The sequence below is a fragment of the Oncorhynchus nerka genome, linkage group LG26 (genome assembly GCF_034236695.1).
Source record: "Oncorhynchus nerka isolate Pitt River linkage group LG26, Oner_Uvic_2.0, whole genome shotgun sequence".
NCBI lineage: Eukaryota > Metazoa > Chordata > Actinopteri > Salmoniformes > Salmonidae > Oncorhynchus > Oncorhynchus nerka.
The window spans coordinates 36,834,085-36,856,097 of record NC_088421.1 but is presented as its reverse complement, the minus strand read 5'-3'; the positions used below and the strand labels follow the sequence as shown (position 1 = coordinate 36,856,097).

At 44.6% G+C, this 22,013-nt stretch overlaps 2 protein-coding genes across 2 annotated transcripts in view; one reads left to right on the top strand and one right to left on the bottom strand.

Moving 5' to 3' along the window:
• coro7 (coronin 7) overlaps positions 1 to 22,013 on the top strand; it is a 292,664-nt gene that overhangs the window by 185,041 nt on the left and 85,610 nt on the right. The window lies entirely within an intron of this gene.
• The window catches only part of vasnb (vasorin b), a 45,774-nt gene that overhangs the window by 11,491 nt on the left and 12,270 nt on the right, over positions 1 to 22,013 (bottom strand). Inside the window, 1 exon segment of the mRNA XM_065010596.1 lies at positions 16,158 to 16,225. The gene's annotated coding sequence lies outside the window, so the exon portion shown is untranslated.

Genomic DNA, 22,013 nt, shown 5'->3' with positions numbered 1-22,013 from the left:
TAAAGTGCAATCCCCGATCATCTGGCACTCCAGGCAGACTCAATCAAATACCCAAAATATTTAAAAGAAAACAAATCCTATTTGAACCCAGGTCTGTCACAACATAGACACATACAGCAGTATGCATTTGTGTGGTATGTGTCTGAAGCGGTACAAGACAAACATCAGCCAATCACACCTCTCCCTGAACAGAGGAAGCCAATCAGGCGCTGGAGGATACAGGCAAGAGACGGGGGACGGGTGTAGGGGAGCAGGGCCAGAATACACAAGATCAAGGGAGCCATGCAGTATAGCTGGAGGTATGAGTGTCGGGAGAGGAGGAGAGAGAGGGGAGGCCGACATGAAAGAATATGAGAGAGACGTAAGGAGGGGAGCTATGTAGATTAAGTTTGGAATATTTTCCTAAGAAACCCAATGTTATGATTCTTGCTCTCTGGGGTCTATGTTTATTTTACTGTGCCTCATTCTGACCAGGGTGCAGAGAATCTGATAGCCCAGAGGGAACCATGAGGCTGGGGCAGGCAGAGAGGGAGCCATGAGGCTGAGGAAGGCAGAGAGGGAGCCATGAGGCTGGGGCAGGCAGAGAGGGAGTCATGAGACTGAGACAGGCAGAGAGGGAGCCATGAGGTTGGGGCAGGCAGAGAGGGAGCCATGAGGCTGAGGCAGGCAGAGAGGGAACAATGGAGGACACAGAGAGGAAATAGACAGACAGACAGACAGATGGGGTGTATTCAGTGAGGTTTTGTTTCTGACTTAGAATATGTGGAGAACTACAGATACCTAGGTGTCTGGCTAGACTGTAAACTCTCCTTCCAGACTCACATTAAGCATCTCCAATCCTAAATTAAATCTAGAATCGGCTTCCGATTTCACAACAAAGCATCCTTCACTCATGCTGCCAAACATACCCTTGTAAAACTGACCGTCCTACCGATCCTTGACTTCGGTGATGTAATTGACAAAATAGCCTCCAACACTCTACTCAGCAAACTGGATGCAGTCTATCACAGTGCTATCCGTTTTATCACCAAAGCCCCATATACTACCCACCACTGCGACCTGTATGCTCTCGTTGGCTGGCCCTCGCTACATATTCGTCGCCAAACCCACTGGCTCCAGGTCATCTATAAGTATTTGCTAGGTAAAGCCCTGCCTTATCTCAGCTCACTGGTCACCATAGTAGCACCCACCGGTAGCACGCGCTCCAGCAGGTATATTTCACTGGTCACCCCAAAAGCCAATTCCTCCTTTGGCCACCTTTCCTTCCAGTTCTCTGCTGCCAATGACTGGAACGGACTGCAAAAATCACTGAAGCTGGAGACTCTACCTCCCTCACTAACTTTAAGCACCAGCTGTCAGAGCAGCTCACAGATCACTGCACCTGTACATAGCCCATCTGTAAATAGCCCATTCAACTACCTCATCCCCCATACGGTTATTTATTTAATTTATTTTGCTCCTTTGCATCTCAGCATCTCTACTTGCACACTCATCTTCTGCACATCTATCACTCCAGTGTTTAATTGCTATATTGTAATTATTTCGCCACTATGGCCTATTTATTGTGTAACTGTGTTGTTGTCTGTGTCACACTGCTTTGCTTTATCTTGGCCAGGTCGCAGTTGTAAATGAGAACTTGTTCTCAACTAGCCTACCTGGTTAAACCTGGTTAAATAAAGGTGAAATAAAAATAAAAGGTGACACGTTCAGAGCAGATAGAAATGTAGAGAATAGAGCCTCAACCACCTGACACACAGTCATGTCTGTTCCACACCTGGGTTCAAATACTATTTCAAATAATTTCAAATACTACAGAAAAGTCCTAAAAGTGAAAACCACGCCCACCTGGCACTCCAAGGCAAACGCTCATAGTATTTGTAAGATTTGAGACAGTGGTTGAACCCAGGTCTGCTGTCATCCTGGGAGGAATGCAGCCGTTGAGCGTCAGCTTCTCTCCTCCTCAGGCTTGTCATTTCCTCTCTGCTGTCTCCACCGCTCTTTGCCTCCTCTCTGTTTAAACTTGAAACATTCCTGAGATGTGCAGCAGCTGAGTTTGAAAGGGAGCTTCCTCCGAGTCTCATCTGTCTACAAACACACACTCGGCCCTTGCAACATTAGATCAAGAGGACGTTTCCCCTTTAGGAAAGCTATATATTTCCCAAGAAAAACGGGGAAAATCTCAACAGACTAGGTAGGGACTGACTGTATGTGTGGATGGAGTAAACACAGAATGACACAGAACACTAGAGAGGACTTACAGTATATAACAACATGTATCTCTATGGGAGTAGGGCTTTCTTTGTTCCTACTCTCATTACACAACTAGAGTTATAACCTCTGTGCTCTCTGGGTTTGAATATGACCGTATCTATTATAAAAATGATGATGAATGTGTGGCACTGCTGGTGCTTCAGGCCAGGAGCTAGCCTAGCTAGGCTGTGGTAGAGGAGAGTAACTGCTTTGTGTAACACTGTGCAAGAAGAACATGTGGCTGAAAATGTAAATGAAGAGGAGCGGAGAAATGAAAGGCCTTTCTCTCTCTCCCTGCTCTCTCGCTCCCCGATCCCTCTCTTTCTTCTCAAGACATAGAGGAAAACAGGGGGAACCAAAAGGAGAGAGGGATGGAAAAGAAAGGTCCAACAAGCTAGGAGAAACAGAAAGAAGGGTCGGTTCTGTCACTCGTCAGTCAGGTGGAGGGCTGAGATGGGTTTAGCCTGCATGAGAGAGAGTCGTGAAGCCTCCGCAATTACAGCTTCACAGGGCCTCCCAGGCCCAGGGCCCAATGTCAAGAGCCCTTATCTCCAGCGAAAGGACAGGGCCGTGCGTGTGTGTGTGTGTGTGTGTGTGTGTGTGTGTGTGCGTGTGTGTGTGTGTGTGCTCACTGCAGACATCTACTAAATCACATCTAGCTCCATTTGATCCCCCCACAGAGCGGTAATTTGATCCCCCGTCACTTCTACGATCTTAACACTGTGTCATCTTTCCCTCATTCCCCTGGCTGCGGTTCTCTAATGGTACGGCCCTTACGCTGTCCTAGCAGGGGGCAAACTCGGTCAAAACCATCAATCTCAGACAACGGGGGTCAATGAGAGAAAGAGAGGGAGATGGAGGGAGAGGAAGATTAAACATCAGAGCCTAGTGAGAAAGGCTGGATGTGAAGGCGAAGCAGACCTGATATTCGTTAAGCGCCCGTTTGAAGGAATAAGAACTCCTGACATCCATCAGGCTGGTAGTGAGAGCTGGGATAGCATGTTGGGATGTGGCCTGAGCAGGCCCTTTTCTTGTGGTGGGCCTGAAATATACCAGAGAGAGAGTTGTGTGCAGCAGCTTGCAAAGTTCGTTTCACTGTATTGCCCCATAACCCCCCCTTCACACCACTACAAAGATACTGTGGCTGCCAGAGGTTCATTGTCCCTGACAGATGTCGTAAAATCATTACCCCTCCTTCCTTTTCTTCTCTCTATTCTCTATATTGCCAGATTAATCTTTGACTGAATTCTCTGTAAGGCTGGTTCTAGTAAAGTCAGAAAGGACAGAATGTTATTTGTATCAGACTGAAGATTCTTCGCCAACTGTGCTTTCTCCGATGTCAAGATCCATCTCTGCTTACTACTAGGTTGCATTGCACCTTGGGAGAGAAAAGCAGTTTATAATTTCCATTTGTTATTATCATTCACTGGATAACAAGCTGCAAGTGTAGTTGGCATGGTTACCGAAAGCCTTGATCGTATTGCAGAAGAGGGAAAACAAGTTCTTCAATTCCTTTCTCTTCCTCCCCCGTCTCTTTCATATTAGTCTCTACCTCCTCCTCTCCATCAACACTTTCCTGCTCCCTCCCTCTCGCTCTCTCTCTCTCTCTCCCTCCCTCCCTCCTCAACCCTTATAGATTCAACTGCAAGTTAAACATGTCTGGCCAACGGTGCACAACATCATAAATACTTCAGCACATTTCTTACACAAGTAAAAAATACTCTGCATTGCATTACACACGTTGAACAACACTGTGGTTAGCAAAGCTGACATTATGATACTGTATACTTCACTAACCTAGCTCCATGTTTTCATTGACTGTATACTTCACTAACCTAGCTCCATGTTTTCATTGACTGTATACTTCACTAACCTAGCTCCATGTTTTCATTGACTGTATACTTCACTAACCTAGCTCCATGTTTTCATTGACTGTATACTTCACTAACCTAGCTCCATGTTTTCATTGACATTGACTGTATACTTCACTAACCTAGCTCCATGTTTTCATTGACTGTATACTTCACTAACCTAGCTCCATGTTTTCATTGACTGTATACTTCACTAACCTAGCTCCATGTTTTCATTGACTGTATACTTCACTAACCTAGCTCCATGTTTTCATTGACTGTATACTTCACGAACCTAGCTACATGTTTTCATTGACTGTATACTTCACTAACCTAGCTCCATGTTTTCATTGACTGTATACTTCAGTAACCTAGCTCCATGTTTTCATTGACTGTATACTTCACTAACCTAGCTCCATGTTTTCATTGACTGTATACTTCACTAACCTAGCTCCATGTTTTCATTGACTGTATACTTCACTAACCTAGCTCCATGTTTTCATTGACTGTATACTTCACTAACCTAGCTCCATGTTTTCATTGACTGTGCACCACACTTAAAGGTGGAGTTTCAGTTTACCAAACTATCCGGGGGAATCAACAATAAGTGTTTTCAGTGTCTTTGTGGATTGACCCGTCAGAATTCAAAAACTCCCCCAGAACTCTCCTCTCTTTTCTTCTGTTCTACTTTACTCCCTCCATTTTCTCTCAATAATCCCCTTTCCTCCTTTTACCCATTCATCATCTGCTACTCTCTGACCTGTCTAGGGGGGCCCTGGTTTATGGGATGGCGCTGTCATGTTGAGGGATGACCCTTACTCGGTGCATTGTGGGTAACAGGGTCCAGCTGTGGTCAGGGGGAGGGGGGCACTGACAGTGGAGTTAGGATGGGTGGTGCGTGGGGGTGCTCCTGTTTCATCTCACAGGACAGCAGCTCGGGGGATGGGGGTAAGAGGAGGGGGTCACAGGGGGCAGATAGACCTCCACACCAGTGTTCCCATGGCTGCTGAGGTGATCTTTTAGGATTGTTATGTATACATGTCCCTAGTGCTGTACACTGCAGTAAATCCATAGAAACTGCTTGAGCCCAATGCTAGTGGGATGCTGCACTGCTGTAGTGAATCTAACAGGGGTAACAGTGTTATACCCTGGATGACTGATCTCTGGCTCTGTAGTAATGGAGATCAGACTGTTATTAATGCTCTAGACTACTAGCATTGTTCCATTAAAAGACAAGGTCCCAGCATAAAATGACTCTAGTAGCTAGGCACTCAGCATACTATCTCTCCCTAGTAACTCCCTAGTAGCCACTCATCTCTTCTTCCTAATGAAGTGTTTCCTAAACCCTCAACATTTCCACTGATTGGATGTATTCGAGGACTAGCACACCTGAATCAACTAATGAAGTGCTTGGTGATTTGTTGACCAATCAGATGTGCTTATACTGAAACACATGACATAGATGGAATGGCTAGGGGTGCTTGAGGAGAGGTTTGGGAAGCCCTGGCCTAACTAATACATCTCATTAGATAACCATCACCTGCCAGGAAAACAAAGACTTGAGAGCAATGAGCCATATTACTATTCCTAGAGGTCAGGGGTCAGAGTCAGATTGGCTGTTTCCACTGCTGCTAAAGTGACTGTGTCCTTTGTGTAACCCTCCACAAAGACAGGACAGATAACAGGGCCTGTTTGACACAGGCACACACCCATCGCACGCACACATGCAGAGACAGAAACACACACACACACCCCTGAGCCTCCTGCCCACCTACTGGCCTCACCGCCACAACAGGTGCACTTTCTGCACTCCTCCAGGGCATTTCCAAACCCAACACCTCCAAAGTGTGTATGTACAACTCAACCCAGGTTAAATCCTCCGCGCTTCAGAGCTGCCTTGGCTGCTACATTCCCAGGGAGCGAGGCCGGGAGAGGAGAAGAGAGGCAGACGATGGCCAGGCCAGACAATAGTCTGTGTTAGCAGATATACCGCCTCTATACCGCCTCTGAGCTTTAAGGTCTGAGGTTCAGTTTAAATCCTAAAGGAAAAGTTGTCTATTTCCTCTCCTTTCTTTCTCTAAACATACTGCAGAGGAAGGGATTCTAGATGCCCGACAAGATCCCCTTGGATGAGATTCACACACACACTAACTCTCTGTCTTGCTCTTTGCAGATCGTATAGGTATTGACACATGGCTGCCGTTGCCTCCCTCAGTCAGCACTGATGAGGTGACCCAGCCCTGTGACCCTTGAACTTTCTGACTAATAAAATCAGTGAGGTCACAACCCACTCACATGGACACAAAGCAGCCCTCTGTTACACACCTACCATCCCTGTGGTCAATTGGCTGATTATCCAATCACAGCTCTTTATACAGACACGTGGTGAGAGACTAGCCCATTAGGCGTCTGATCTTTACTATACAGAAATATCTCATTCATACAAAGTGTGCAGAGACCAGAACAATGGATAGGTCTGTATCCTCCTTTCCTTTGTGATGGGCTTTGAACTAACGTTTGATCCCATACCCTAACACCTGTCTCTGTCTAGTGGGAAAAAAAACTGGTTTCCTGATCTGATTCTAGATCAGATTTAAACTGGGACTATTCTTCAGATAGAGACTGTCTCTGGTTATGGAGTCCCCTGTAGCTCAGTTGGTAGAGCATGGTGCTTGCCATGCCAGGGTTGTGGGTTTGATTCCCACGGGGGACCAGTATGAGATCAAATGTATGCACTCACTACTGTAAGTGGCTCTGGATAAGAGTGTCTGCTCAATGACTCAAATGTACAACACTGTCCTGCCCCAGTCATACACTGTATGTCAGTCAGGGACATAGAAATATAATTACTAGATAATGAACACAATTAGATTAGAATGCTAACATGCAGGTCTGAGGTCAGTTAGGGACAGCTACTATAAAGTAAAACACTAGCCTCTCTGTGCTCAAATTACAACTGATATACTTGGTTTTCTGACTCTGGATCTGATTTAGATTGTGACTATTCTTCAGAGACTGGCTCTGGTCCTAGAAGGCTGGTTTGCTCCTGTTCCCAGGTCAGTCAGCTTTAAACAGCTACTAGCCCCCTGGCCTCTTTACTATCTGACCCATACACGCTGACCCCAAGCCTTGGAGACCACTCTGCTTGACCTGAGCACCATCTGTCACATGCCAATGTGGCTTAAAAAGGCAAACTGATGTAGACGCCTCTCTGTGGGAGAACTCTTTCTCTCCCCCCTCTCTCCCTTTTTCTCTCTCTCTCTACCTTTTTCTTTCCCTCTCGCTCTCTCTCACTGATGGCTCTTCCTTTGAGGTGGTAGGGGGTTGAGGAGTCAGGATTTGATGGCTTGTTGGGGAGCAGGAAGGTGTCACAGTGTTCAGCTGAACCCTGAACTCTATAGTCTTCATGTCATAAAGGAGATATTTGTCCACAAGGGCCACTACTATGCGACTGTGCAGTCTGACCTGGGCTGGGATGCAGGAGGCTGGGATGCAGGAGGCTGGGGTTAGCAGGAGGCTGGGGTTAGCAGGAGGCTGTGGGGTTAGCAGGAGGCTGGGATGCAGGAGGCTGGGGTTAGCAGGAGGCTGGGGTTAGCAGGAGGCTGGGGTTAGCAGGAGGCTGGGGTTAGCAGGAGGCTGGGGTTAGCAGCTAGTACTGCTGTAAATGGGAAGGACTGAGGACTGTCTATACACACCATTCACATACTGTCTATACTGTCTATACACACCATTCGCATACTGTCTATACACACCATTCACATACTGTCTATACACACCATTCACATACTGTCCATACTGTCTATACACACCATTCACATACTGTCCATACTATCTATACACACCATTCACATACTGTCTATACTGTCTATACACACCATTCACATACTGTCCATACTGTCTAGACACACCATTCACATACTGTCTATACACACCATTCACATACTGTCCATACTGTCTAGACACACCATTCACATACTGTCTATACACACCACTCACATACTGTCCATACACACCACTCACATACTGTCCATACTGTCTATACACACCATTCACATACTGTCCATACTGTCCATACACACCACTCACATACTGTCCATACTGTCTATACACACCATTCACATACTGTCTATACTGTCTATACACACCATTCACATACTGAACATACTGTCTATACACACCATTCACATACTGTCTATACACACCATTCACATACTGTCCATACTGTCTATACACACCATTCACATACTGTGTCCATACTGTCTATACACACCATTCACATACTGTGTCCATACTGTCTATACAGACCATTCACATACTGTGTCCATACTGTCTATACACACCATTCACATACTGTCTATACTGTCTATACACACCATTCACATACTGTCTATACACACCATTCACATACTGTCTATACACACCATTCACATACTATCTATACTGTCTATACACACCATTCACATACTGTCTATACTGTCTATACACACCATTCACATACTATCTATACTGTCTATACACACCATTCACATACTGTCTATACACACCATTCACATACTATCTATACTGTCTATACACACCATTCACATACTGTCTATACACACCATTCACATACTGTCTATACTGTCTATACACACCATTCACATACTGTCTATACTGTCTATACACACCATTCACATACTATCTATACTGTCTATACACACCATTCACATACTGTCTATACACACCATTCACATACTGTCTATACTGTCTATACACACCATTCACATACTATCTATACTGTCTATACACACCATTCACATACTGTCTATACTGTCTATACACACCATTCACATACTATTTATACTGTCTATACACACCATTCACATACTGTCTATACACACCATTCACATACTATCTATACTGTCTATACACACCATTCACATACTGTCTATACACACCATTCACATACTGTCTATACTGTCTATACACACCATTCACATACTGTCTATACTGTCTATACACACCATTCACATACTATCTATACTGTCTATACACACCATTCACATACTGTCTATACACACCATTCACATACTGTCTATACTGTCTATACACACCATTCACATACTATCTATACTGTCTATACACACCATTCACATACTGTCTATACACACCATTCACATACTGTCTATACTGTCTATACACACCATTCACATACTGTCTATACTGTCTATACACACCATTCACATACTGTCTATACTGTCTATACACACCATTCACATACTGTCTATACTGTCTATACACACCATTCACATACTATCTATACTGTCTATACACACCATTCACATACTGTCTATACTGTCTATACACACCATTCACATACTGTCTATACACACCATTCACATACTATCTATACTGTCTATACACACCATTCACATACTGAACATATGTATTTATATTTTGCAACATTTCTACAATTCTATCAATTTTTTCATGGTTTTGTACTGTGTATTTAAATACTGTATTCTTCACATAGCTCATTCTAATATTTCTACATTGCATTTTAGTTACACTGTTTATACACACAGTGTATTTTTTAATATACTGGGTTATTGTTATATCTCACTCTAATATATTTACTGCTGTACATATCATTCTGAGTATATCTCGTGTAAATTCATCCTGTGTAGATGTGGATTACTGTTACAGTGCTATTTGGGTTAATTAGATTCGTTCTGACGTTTCAAGATTTGTCAAATGTTTTTGGGGCATCATTTGTGTACTTGTTGACTTTTACTACATTTTACTACATTGTTAGGAACTAGTAACATAAGCATTTCACTGCACCCGCTATAACATCTGCTGAAGTGTGTACGTGACCATCACACTTTGATTTGATCATATAATAGAACTAATAGCTCTGTAATGAAGAGGCTGTAAGTGTACGGGTACAGGGAAAGCACCTGTCCGTTGTCGGTTTTCAATAATGCAAACCAGCAGGTGTACATTCTTCTGGTGTCAGTGAGTATGTGGTTTGTGTGTGTGTGTGTTTGCTGGGTGTGAGTGTCAGAGGATGGTGTGTACTTGTCTTCATGATGTGTGTGTGTGTGTGTGTGTGTGTGTGTGTGTGTGTGTGTGTGGGATTGGTTAGAGGCAGCTCAACCTGTTCCGTGGCCGTGTGCTGACACACAAGGCAGGTGTGATGTGCACACTCCAATCTCTCTCTCTCCCTCCATACCTTGTTTTCATCATTACCTCTAGTTTATTGTTACATGTCTTTGAATGAAACACTGATTCATCATCACCTCCTGATATTACTGCTATGATTAACTATTTATCTTGACTTAAGTTCAACTTATTTTCAACTTCAAAGGCTATCCAGGAGATCAAACATAGTTTTGATCAGGGATTTACCTGACTCCCAATTCTGCTTTCTCTCTCTTAGTAGAGAATAGTATTTATTTTTTGGGACCCTGTTGCCCGGTGTTTCTAGAAAAAGGGGGTCTGAACCTCCAGATTTTTCTCCTGGTCAAATAGAGCCGTGTTTATTTTTTAAGAATCAGTATATTCAGATACTGAATATGTACATGTATGTTTACATTCAGTCCTACCCTTGTCCCTCTGTTCAACAGTCAAATGTAGATTGAAGGTACCTATGACTGAATATGTATGGTCACATTCAGTTTGACCTTTCTCCCTCTGAACCCTGAACGTCTACTGTCGGAAACAAAGGTCAAATCAACAAAAGCTAAGGGTTTGTGACACATGCAGTCCGTGGGCGGACAGACTGACAGACGGATAAACAAACACACACTCTCTGAGTGGTTCTGTCACCGTGTCCCTCTGTCTGATTGTCCTTCCCTCTGGCTACACGCGCCACTGTCCCCCGCCCTAATCATGTCACCTCCTACCAAATACCTCTGTCACCCCATGTCTCCAGAGAGGATTTACCCTGCAGTGTGCCAACCACATTTCTGTCACCGCAGCCTCCGCCGCCGCCGTAGCGCACGCACACACACACACACGTCTCATAATGAACCTGCAGTTAATCTAGGAGCAGCAGGTAACAAGCAGTAGAATTCTTTCACCACCACGTCATCAAAAATGTAAAATAGGTTTGTAAATTCACCTCAAATGTTAACAGATATAGAGGCTGTGGAGAAATCAGGATTTCCAGTGAATTGATAATGATCTGATGATGGACTCTCTACGTTCCTGCTGATGTGATACTTGACTAATGTGAAAGTCAGTGGACATGGTATCATGTCCTGTGTAACCTGGACAGGCTGTCTGAAGTACACAGTCTCACACACCCCATCAACATACACTGAGACACACATGTATGAAGCATCCTCAGCCTCACAGCACATCTGTGTTCTCACCTTTTCATCCCCTGTTGCCCTGTTTTCTCTCCCGCCTCTGTTTCTTCTGAAGGTGTTGTTCAGGACACCAGTAACCTCTCCTCCCTCTATGTCTAGTGGCTGTCAGGGTGGTTGTAGAGGTATAGACCGGGCAAATATCCACGCAGGAAGGGAACCAACTCTCTCTCTCACACACACACACACACGTACGTACATGTCTCTCTCTACCAATGAGCCGTGTCGTAGCAGGTACGGGTGAGGGAGGGACAGAAAGCCAGTATGTTTTTTCCTCCAGGGGACAATGACGTTAAATTGACTTGAAGGATAAACGTCACAGTACACCTCTTCATAGAACACTGAAGGGATTTGTGTCAATCAGCTGGAGATGCTGCTGCTGTTCTGGTTCTTGTCTTGAAGGTGTTTTAACAGAAAGGTCACTGTTGTCCTGTAGGAGGTCTATGACAGTAAAGAATGCCACAGATGCCAGAGATGGGACAATGTGTGACACTAGGGACACAATGGTGACAGTGTCACTGTGAGGATGACAGTAGCAGTACATTGTTTAGTCACTTGGCCGTCGGCCTGGCGATTTACAAGATCATTTATTAAACTTGTCATCACTGTTTCCAATTTAGATCAATCTGTAGAGTTGCTCTAGGTCAGTGTTTTCCAATTTAGATCAATCTGTAGAGTTGCTCTAGGTCAGTGTTTTCCAATTTAGATCAATCTGTAGAGTTGCTCTAGGTCAGTGTTTTCCAATTTAGATCAATCTGTAGAGTTGCTCTAGGTCAGTGTTTTCCAATTTAGATCAATCTGTAGAGTTTCTCTAGGTCAGTGTTTTCCAATTTAGATCAATCTGTAGAGTTGCTCTAGGTCAGTGTTTTCCAATTTAGATCAATCTGTAGAGTTTCTCTAGGTCAGTGTTTTCCAATTTAGGTCAGTGTTTTCCAATTTAGATCAATCTGTAGAGTTGCTCTAGGTCAGTGTTTTCCAATTTAGATCAATCTGTAGAGTTTCTCTAGGTCAGTGTTTTCCAATTTAGATCAATCTGTTTTCCAGATCAGTTTGCTCTAGGTCAGTGTTTTCCAATTTAGATCAATCTGTAGAGTTGCTCTAGGTCAGTGTTTTCCAATTTAGATCAATCTGTAGAGTTTGCTCTAGGTCAGTGTTTTCCAATTTAGATCAATCTGTAGAGTTGCTCTAGGTCAGTGTTTTCCAATTTAGATCAATCTGTCAGTGTTTTCCAGAGTTTCTCTAGGTCAGTGTTTTTCCAATTTAGATCAATCTGTAGAGTTGCTCTAGGTCAGTGTTTTCCAATTTAGATCAATCTGTAGAGTTTCTCTAGGTCAGTGTTTTCCAATTTAGATCAATCTGTAGAGTTGCTCTAGGTCAGTGTTTTCCAATTTAGATCAATCTGTAGAGTTGCTCTAGGTCAGTGTTTTCCAATTTAGATCAATCTGTAGAGTTGCTCTAGGTCAGTGTTTTCCAATCCTGGTCCTGGGGACCCATAGGGGGGCCCTAGCACTAACACACCTGATTCAAGTAATGAAAGCCTTGATGATTCGTTGAATCAAGTGTGTTAGTGCTCGTAATGAAAGCCTTGATGATATGATTCGTTGAATCAAGTGTGTTAGTGCTAGTAATGAAAGCCTTGGTGATATGATTCGTTGAATCAAGTGTGTTAGTGCTAGTAATGAAAGCCTTGATGATATGATTCGTTGAATCAAGTGTGTTAGTGCTCGTAATGAAAGCCTTGATGATATGATTCGTTGAATCAAGTGTGTTAGTGCTAGTAATGAAAGCCTTGATGATGATGATTCGTTGAATCAAGTGTGTTAGTGCTAGTAATGAAAGCCTTGATGATGATTCGATCAAGTGTGTTAGTGCTAGTAATGAAAGCCTTGATGAGATGATTCGTTGAATCAAGTGTGTTAGTGCTCGTAATGAAAGCCTTGATGATATGATTCGTTGAATCAAGTGTGTTAGTGCTAGTAATGAAAGCCTTGATGAGATGATTCGTTGAATCAAGTGTGTTAGTGCTCGTAATGAAAGCCTTGATGATATGATTCGTTGAATCAAGTGTGTTAGTTCTTTCCTCATTCTTTGACAATAAGCCTGTGTTTACAGACCTATCTACCTGTTTTACAGGTCTGTAGTTTACTGTACTGTAGAAATGACTGTCTGTGCTTTTATGTCATTCTAGCCTTGGGGCTTTATCCCATAAAACACATGCATACACACACACACACACACACACACACACACACACACACACACACACACGCACAGATAAATTATGACAAGATCTCTTTGGCTGATTTAAACTGTCACAAAAGAATGCATTGTGAGAAGACATCTCGCTGTGTTGGTCACTTGCCAGGGCCTCATAGCTCAACCAACCGCCTCTAACGTCCCCCTGTCAGCTTGGCTTGTCCCGGGGTGGCCTCGCCTGCCTCCTGAGCTCACTGCTGCCTGCTTCTGCCGGTGCTGCCTCTACTCTGTAGCTGAGAGATCTTTCAACAAGGTTATATCACCGCGACCCTGGAACACTGCAATTAACGTGCAACAGGTGTGCCGTGCTCTCTGGGTTAGATATGGGAGAGATTCCTCAAGAAAACAACCATATGAGAGAGAGAGAGATCTGCCTGCAGTGGCTGGAGCGCTAACACACACCACTGCCTGGTCATGTGTTGCACATGGCGCTCCACTTTAAACAACCCACCACTGAATTCAATTTGAGAGCTATTCCCCCCGAGCCTCCTCGTGCCCCCCATCTGGAGAGGTGAGAGACGGGGCCCTTGGTGAGGTTTTGGGAGATCTCTGTGTGTGTGTGTGTGTTTGCCCACAGATGGAATCCACATGTGTTCTATGGGTTAGTCCCACTGTCTTGTTGTTAATGCTCAGTAGAGAGAGAGACACCATGGTACATCACTCCTGCTTCATATGGTAAAACCCCCAGAGAGGAGAACTACCCGTCCCTTCACACAGTGTCCAGGTGTTTCTGGACCTAGTCTTCCAGACACAATGTAGATGTTTCTGGACGTAGTCTTCCAGACACAGTGTAGATGTTTCTGGACCTAGTCTTCCAGACACAATGTAGATGTTTCTGGACGTAGTCTTCCAGACACAGTGTCCAGGTGTTTCTGGACCTAGTCTTCCAGACACCGTGTTTGTGTTGGTTGTCACTCTGTACAGCCTATAGAGGGGCCTCTGTCAGACCAGTCCAGGAGCAGATACATGTCCTCAGTGATGGAGCAGACAGACCCTCCCTAGTCTCTATGATCTCAGCCCTGTCATGGCCCCCTACGTTGACACTTCAGAGACCTTTTCAGACGCTCCATGGTTTGGAGACACACACATACATACACACTTCTTCTAGTTCAGGAATGTGTGTCTGGTTGGAACGCTGCTGGGTTGTAAATAATTCCCTATCTAGCGAGAGAGGGTTTGTGTCAACACATAGTCTTCTGGCTGCTTCTACCTTAATCCTGTCGTTTAACATCAAAGCTCCAACGCACTGCCTCAAATTACAGCACACACTGTCTGTCTGTCTGTCTGTCTGCCTGCCTGCCTGCCTGCCTGTCTGCCTGTCTGCCTGTCTGCCTGTCTGCCTGTCTGTCTGTCTGTCTGTCTGTGTCTGCCTGCAGTACGTGTGTGTGTTTGTCCCCAAGTCTGTTCTCCAGAGTGGGGCTAATGTGTGTGTGTGTCCGTGTGCAATCACGTACTGCATGCCTCACTCTGTATCACTCTGTCTCTCTCTCTGAGGTTTGAGGAGTGGGGAGGAGGGAAAGGTAGAGGTGGTTGTAAGGCAATTAGTGAGTGTACTAATGATTCCAGACCCCACAGGCCTTGAGCAGTGGGCTGTATTCTGGGTCAGAAAGGAGAGGAGGGGGGAGAAAAGCACACTTTCCAAGCCTGCACAGTCCCTGTCAGACCTTAACAACAGCCCCCGCTGCCCTAGGGCCTGACTGCTGGACCAGACCACAGCTTGACCCAGACACACTCCCCCTGCCTCACATAATAGACCATCCCAGCTGGATCAGACACACTCCCCCTCCATCTATAATGGACCGGCCCAGGGGGGTGGAGAGGGGCAATTATCACCAGTGATTGAATAAGCCTCCCCTGCCTGCACTTTTATAGACCATCACACACACACACACACACACACACACACACACACACACACACACACACACACCATCCTGTTGCCTTTCTGCCACTGCCCCTAGACTTTATAACTTCCAAACCAGGCAGCCATGCCCCCCCCACACACACACACACACACACACACACACACACCCCTCCATACTTCCTCAACAGCTCTCTCTACTCAGTAAATAGCATGTGTGTGCTCTCAGTCCTTGTTGTAGGTAGGTAGACAACTTCTCATTGAGGGACTCAGTCAAATGTGAAGAAGACTCATGAGGAAGGAATGTGTTGAGGTTAACACTATCAACAGCCAAGTGTGCTTTCTGGAAACGTTGAATGCAATCATTCAACAGGATGTTTCCTCATTCAGAAATGTGCCAAAAATGTTACCCTATGATACTTCTGGAGTGAACTAAAAACCTGTCTGTTGACAATAAACTTGTATCATCTTGTTTCATATGGAAGTGTTAGTAGTCATATTTCTGGTAGTATAGCAACTTAACTACTCTGTCATATAAACATTGAAGAGGAGTGAAATGGACGGTCAAAAAATTAACCCTTAACTTACCCACTCAACAAGATGCCGCCTCCTGGTTCAGTTCACTTTGACTGGGTCGGTGGTGGTGTCCCCTCTATCTGTAGACAACACAACAGAACAAACACATTAACACACACACTGTATTTGTGACTGACCAATCATCTTGACCGTTGAGGTGTGGTCAGAACCCACAGACTAGCTCTTGTAGTTAAGGTAGGTACAGTAGTTTAACTCACCTCTTTTGGGGATTGTTTTAGTTATGGTTGACCAGACCTTTTTTCTCCACATCACCCCACAACAACCCCCATCTCCTTCCCTCCCAGCTCCAGTCCTGCTCTCCACACCACCCCACAACAACCCCCATCTCCTTCCCTCCCAGCTCCAGTCCTGCTCTCCACTCCACCCCACACCACCCCACAACAACCCCCATCTCCTTCCCTCCCAGCTCCAGTCCTGCTCTCCACCCCACAACAACCCCCATCTCCTTCCCTCCCAGCTCCAGTCCTGCTCTCCACACCACCCCACAATAACCCCCATCTCCTTCCCTCCCAGCTCCAGTCCTGCTCTCCACACCACCCCACAACAACCCCCATCTCCTTCCCTCCCAGCTCCAGTCCTGCTCTCCACACCACCCCACAATAACCCCCATCTCCTTCCCTCCCAGCTCCAGTCCTGCTCTCCACACCACCCCACAACAACCCCCATCTCCTTCCCTCCCAGCTCCAGTCCTGCTCTCCACATCACTCCACAAGCTGAACAGGAAGTGGTGTTGTTTTAACGTGATGCATTCCAGCGCCGTATGGGAGGGGTGCGAGGAGGGAGGTAGGGAGCGTGCTGAGCGGCAGCAGGCCGTGTGGCGTATGAGGCGTTCTGGCACGGGGAGCGAGAGGATGAACGACCGAACCAGACAACGATAGAATGACAGAGGAAGTGAGTGAGGGAGGGAGGAAAAGGAGAGCAAGAAGGCAGGCTGTCTTCTGTCTGTCAGCTCCCTGAACTGCTGGCCATCGTGTCAGGCCGTGTGTGTGGAAGAAGTGACGTGTGCATAAACCGGCATTACAGTGTATGTTTTTAACGAGTATGTTGGTGTGTTTATGACTGGCAGGGTATCATGGTAGGACAGTAGTTTAACACAGCTACAGTACTTAGTGAGTGAAGGCAGGGTATCATGGTAGGACAGTAGTTTAACACAGCTACAGTACTTAGTGAGTGAAGGCAGGGTATCATGGTAGGACAGTAGTTTAACACAGCTACAGTACTTAGTGAGTGAAGGCAGGGTATCGTGGTAGGACAGTAGTTTAACACAGCTACAGTACTTAGTGAGTGAAGGCAGGGTATCATGGTAGGACAGTAGTTTAACACAGCTACAGTACTTAGTGAGTGAAGGCAGGGTATCATGGTAGGACAGTAGTTTAACACAGCTACAGTACTTAGTGAGTGAAGGCAGGGTATCATGGTAGGACAGTAGTTTAACACAGCTACAGTACTGAAAAGATTTAGATGCACTACTGTTCCACTGGAGGTCATAAGGTGAATGCACCAATTTGTAAGTCGCTCTGGATAAGAGCGTCTGCTAAATGACTTAAATGTAAATGTAAATGTACTTAGTGAGTGAAGGCAGGGTATCATGGTAGGACAGTAGTTTAACACAGCTACAGTACTTAGTGAGTGAAGGCAGGGTATCGTGGTAGGACAGTAGTTTAACACAGCTACAGTACTTAGGCTCTAACCACACACTGCACCTGTAGCATCAGAAGACCAAGGTTAAGGAAGTGCCACATATGTGTGTGTTAACAGAGCTGCTGTCTCTGTCTGTGGTTCAATGTGTGTGTGTTCTTTACAGGGTTCTGTGTGAACCAGGTTATAACCTATGTATTTAGATGGCTGTGCAGTGACTGCTGATGTGTGACTTTACTGATGTGGGACTTTGAATAACAGTAGATTTGACCCCCTGCCTGACACATATTACTGAATAACAGTAGATTTGACCCCCTGCCTGACACATATTACTGAATAACAGTAGATTTGACCCCCTGCCTGACACATATTACTGAATAACAGTAGATTTGACCCCCTGCCTGACACATATTACTGAATAACAGTAGATTTGACCCCCTGCCTGACACATATTACTGAATAACAGTAGATTTGACCCCCTGCCTGACACATATTACTGAATAACAGTAGATTTGACCCCCTGCCTGACACATATTACTGAATAACAGTAGATTTGACCCCCTGCCTGACACATATTACTGAATAACAGTAGATTTGACCCCCTGCCTGACACATATTACTGAATAACAGTAGATTTGACCCCTGCCTGACACATATTACTGAATAACAGTAGATTTGACCCCCTGCCTGACACATATTACTGAATAACAGTAGATTTGACCCCTGCCTGACACATATTACTGAATAACAGTAGATTTGACCCCCTGCCTGACACATATTACTGAATAAGCCTAAATTTGACACTGTGTATTACTGAATTCAACAGATGTTTGATACTCTCCCAAAGCCCAATAACAGTAAATTTGACACTGTGTAACTGTAATTCTGTAATACAGATGTTTGATACTCTCCCAAAGCCCAACCAGTAAAGTGACACTGTGTAACTGTAATTCATACAGATGTTTGATACTCTCCCAAAGCCCAACCAGTAAAGTGACACAGTGTAGCTGTAATTCATACAGATGTTTGATACTCTCCCAAAGCCCAACCAGTAAAGTACACAGTGTAGCTGTAATTCATACAGATGTTTGATACTCTCCCAAAGCCCAACCAGTAAAGTGACACAGTGTAACTGTAATTCATACAGATGTTTGATACTCTCCCAAAGCCCAACCAGTAAAGTGACACTGTGTAACTGATACAGATGTTTGATACTCTCCCAAAGCCCAACCAGTAAAGTGACACAGTGTAGCTGTAATTCATACAGATGTTTGATACTCTCCCAAAGCCCAACCAGTAAAGTGACACAATGTAACTGTAATTCATACAGATGTTTGATACTCTCCCAAAGCCCAACCAGTAAAGTGACACAGTGTAGCTGTAATTCATACAGATGTTTGATACTCTCCCAAAGCCCAACCAGTAAAGTGACACAGTGTAACTGTAATTCATACAGATGTTTGATACTCTCCCAAAGCCCAACCAGTAAAGTGACACAGTGTAACTGTAATTCATACAGATGTTTGATACTCTCCCAAAGCCCAACCAGTAAAGTGACACTGACAGAACGGCGTTATAAACCTGTTTTGTGTAATTAATGAGTGTACCTGTGTTTCTTTGTGCTCTTGTCAGCCACTCGTAAGTAACACACACACTATACCGTGTCAGCTGATCGTATCGGGCTGTGTGTGTGTGACGCCAGAGACTGACTGTTGACAACAACATTGCTGTCAGCATCAAAAGGACACAACAGCTCCAATAACACATTTTCATCATAATGCTCCTCAGGCGACAGCGCTGATGGAAGGGCAGTCTGTTTGTGTGTGTCTGTCTTTTCATGTTGACTTCTAACGTAATTACTTAGAGACAAACTCTATGTCCACTTCATGAGTTCATCACAAACCCTGTGTTTGTGTTATTCTCCATCAGACCTGGGTTCAAATACCATTTGAAATCATTTAAAATACTGTATCTGTGTTTTGATTTATCTTGCTTGTTGGAATGGAACCAATAGAAAAGTATTGAAATGGCAAACTGCAAGCCCCGCCCACCTGGCCCTCCAGTCAAGCTAAAGCAAATGCTCAAAGTATTTTAACGATTTTTAATAGTATTTGAATCCAAGTCCAACTTTGGGAATTGGATTGAACCAAACTGCTTGATATAGAGGTGACTGGTGCTGAGAGTCGTTAGACCCTGGGGCTTCCTCAACAACATATTCAGAAAAACAAGTTGTTTTTCTCCAGTATCCTTGCACCACAGTCATGCAGAAACCTTGTCATCCAGAAACTTCGTCATTCAGCTAAGCGTTCATAAAGGTGTGAAACAAGGAGATGTCTCCAAGAGCACCCAGTCTAACCAGAGAACACTTCAGCAACACCAGAGACTACACTGTATACACCAACACCAGAGACTACACTGTATACACCAACACCAGAGACTACACTGTACAGTATACACCAGAGACTACACAGTATACACCAACACCAGAGACTACACTGTACAGTATACACCAACACCAGAGACTACACTGTACAGTATACACCAACACCAGAGACTACACAGTATACACCAACACCAGAGACTACACTGTACACACCAACACCAGAGACTACACAGTATACACCAACACCAGAGACTACACTGTACGGTATACACCAACACAGAGACTACACTGTACGGTATACACCAACACCAGAGACTACACTGTATACACCAACACCAGAGACTACACTGTACAGTATACACCAACACCAGAGACTACACTGTACAATATACACCAGAGACTACACTGTATACACCAACACCAGAGACTACACTGTACACACCAACACCAGAGACTACACAGTATACACCAACACCAGAGACTACACTGTACAGTATACACCAACACCAGAGACTACACTGTACAATATACACCAGAGACTACACTGTACAGTATACACCAGAGACTACACAGTATACACCAACACAGAGACTACACAGTATACACCAGTATACACCAGAGACTACACAGTATACACCAACACAGAGACTACACAGTATAGTATACACCAACACAGAGACTACACTGTATACACCAACACAGAGACTACACAGTATAGTATACACCAACACAGAGACTACACTGTACAGTATACACCAACACCAGAGACTACACTGTACAGTATACACCAACACCAGAGACTACACTGTATACACCAACACCAGAGACTACACAGTATACACCAACACCAGAGACTACACTGTATACACCAACACCAGAGACTACACTGTATACACCAACACCAGAGACTACACTGTACACACCAACACCAGAGACTACACTGTACACACCAACACCAGAGACTACACTGTACAGTATACACCAGAGACTACACTGTACAGTATACACCAGAGACTACACTGTACACACCAACACCAGAGACTACACTGTATACACCAACACCAGAGACTACACTGTATACACCAACACCAGAGACTACACTGTACACACCAACACCAGAGACTACACAGAACACAGAGAACACCAACACCAGAGACTACACTGTACACACCAACACCAGAGACTACACTGTATACACCAACACCAGAGACTACACTGTATACACCAACACCAGAGACTACACTGTATACACCAACACCAGAGACTACACTGTACAGTATACACCAACACCAGAGACTACACAGTATACACCAACACCAGAGACTACACTGTACAGTATACCAACACCAGAGACTACACTGTATACACCAACACCAGAGACTACACTGTATACACCAACACCAGAGACTACACTGTACACACCAACACCAGAGACTACAGACTACACTGTACACAGTATACACCAACACCAGAGACTACACTGTATACACCAACACCAGAGACTACACTGTACACACCAACACCAGAGACTACACAGTATACACCAACACCAGAGACTACACAGTATACACCAACACCAGAGACTACACTGTATACACCAACACCAGAGACTACACTGTACAGTATACACCAGAGACTACACAGTATACACCAACACCAGAGACTACACTGTATACACCAACACCAGAGACTACACTGTACAGTATACACCAGAGACTACACTGTATACACCAACACCAGAGACTACACTGTACAGTATACACCAACACCAGAGACTACACTACACCAGAGACTACACTGTATACACCAACACCAGTACACTGTAT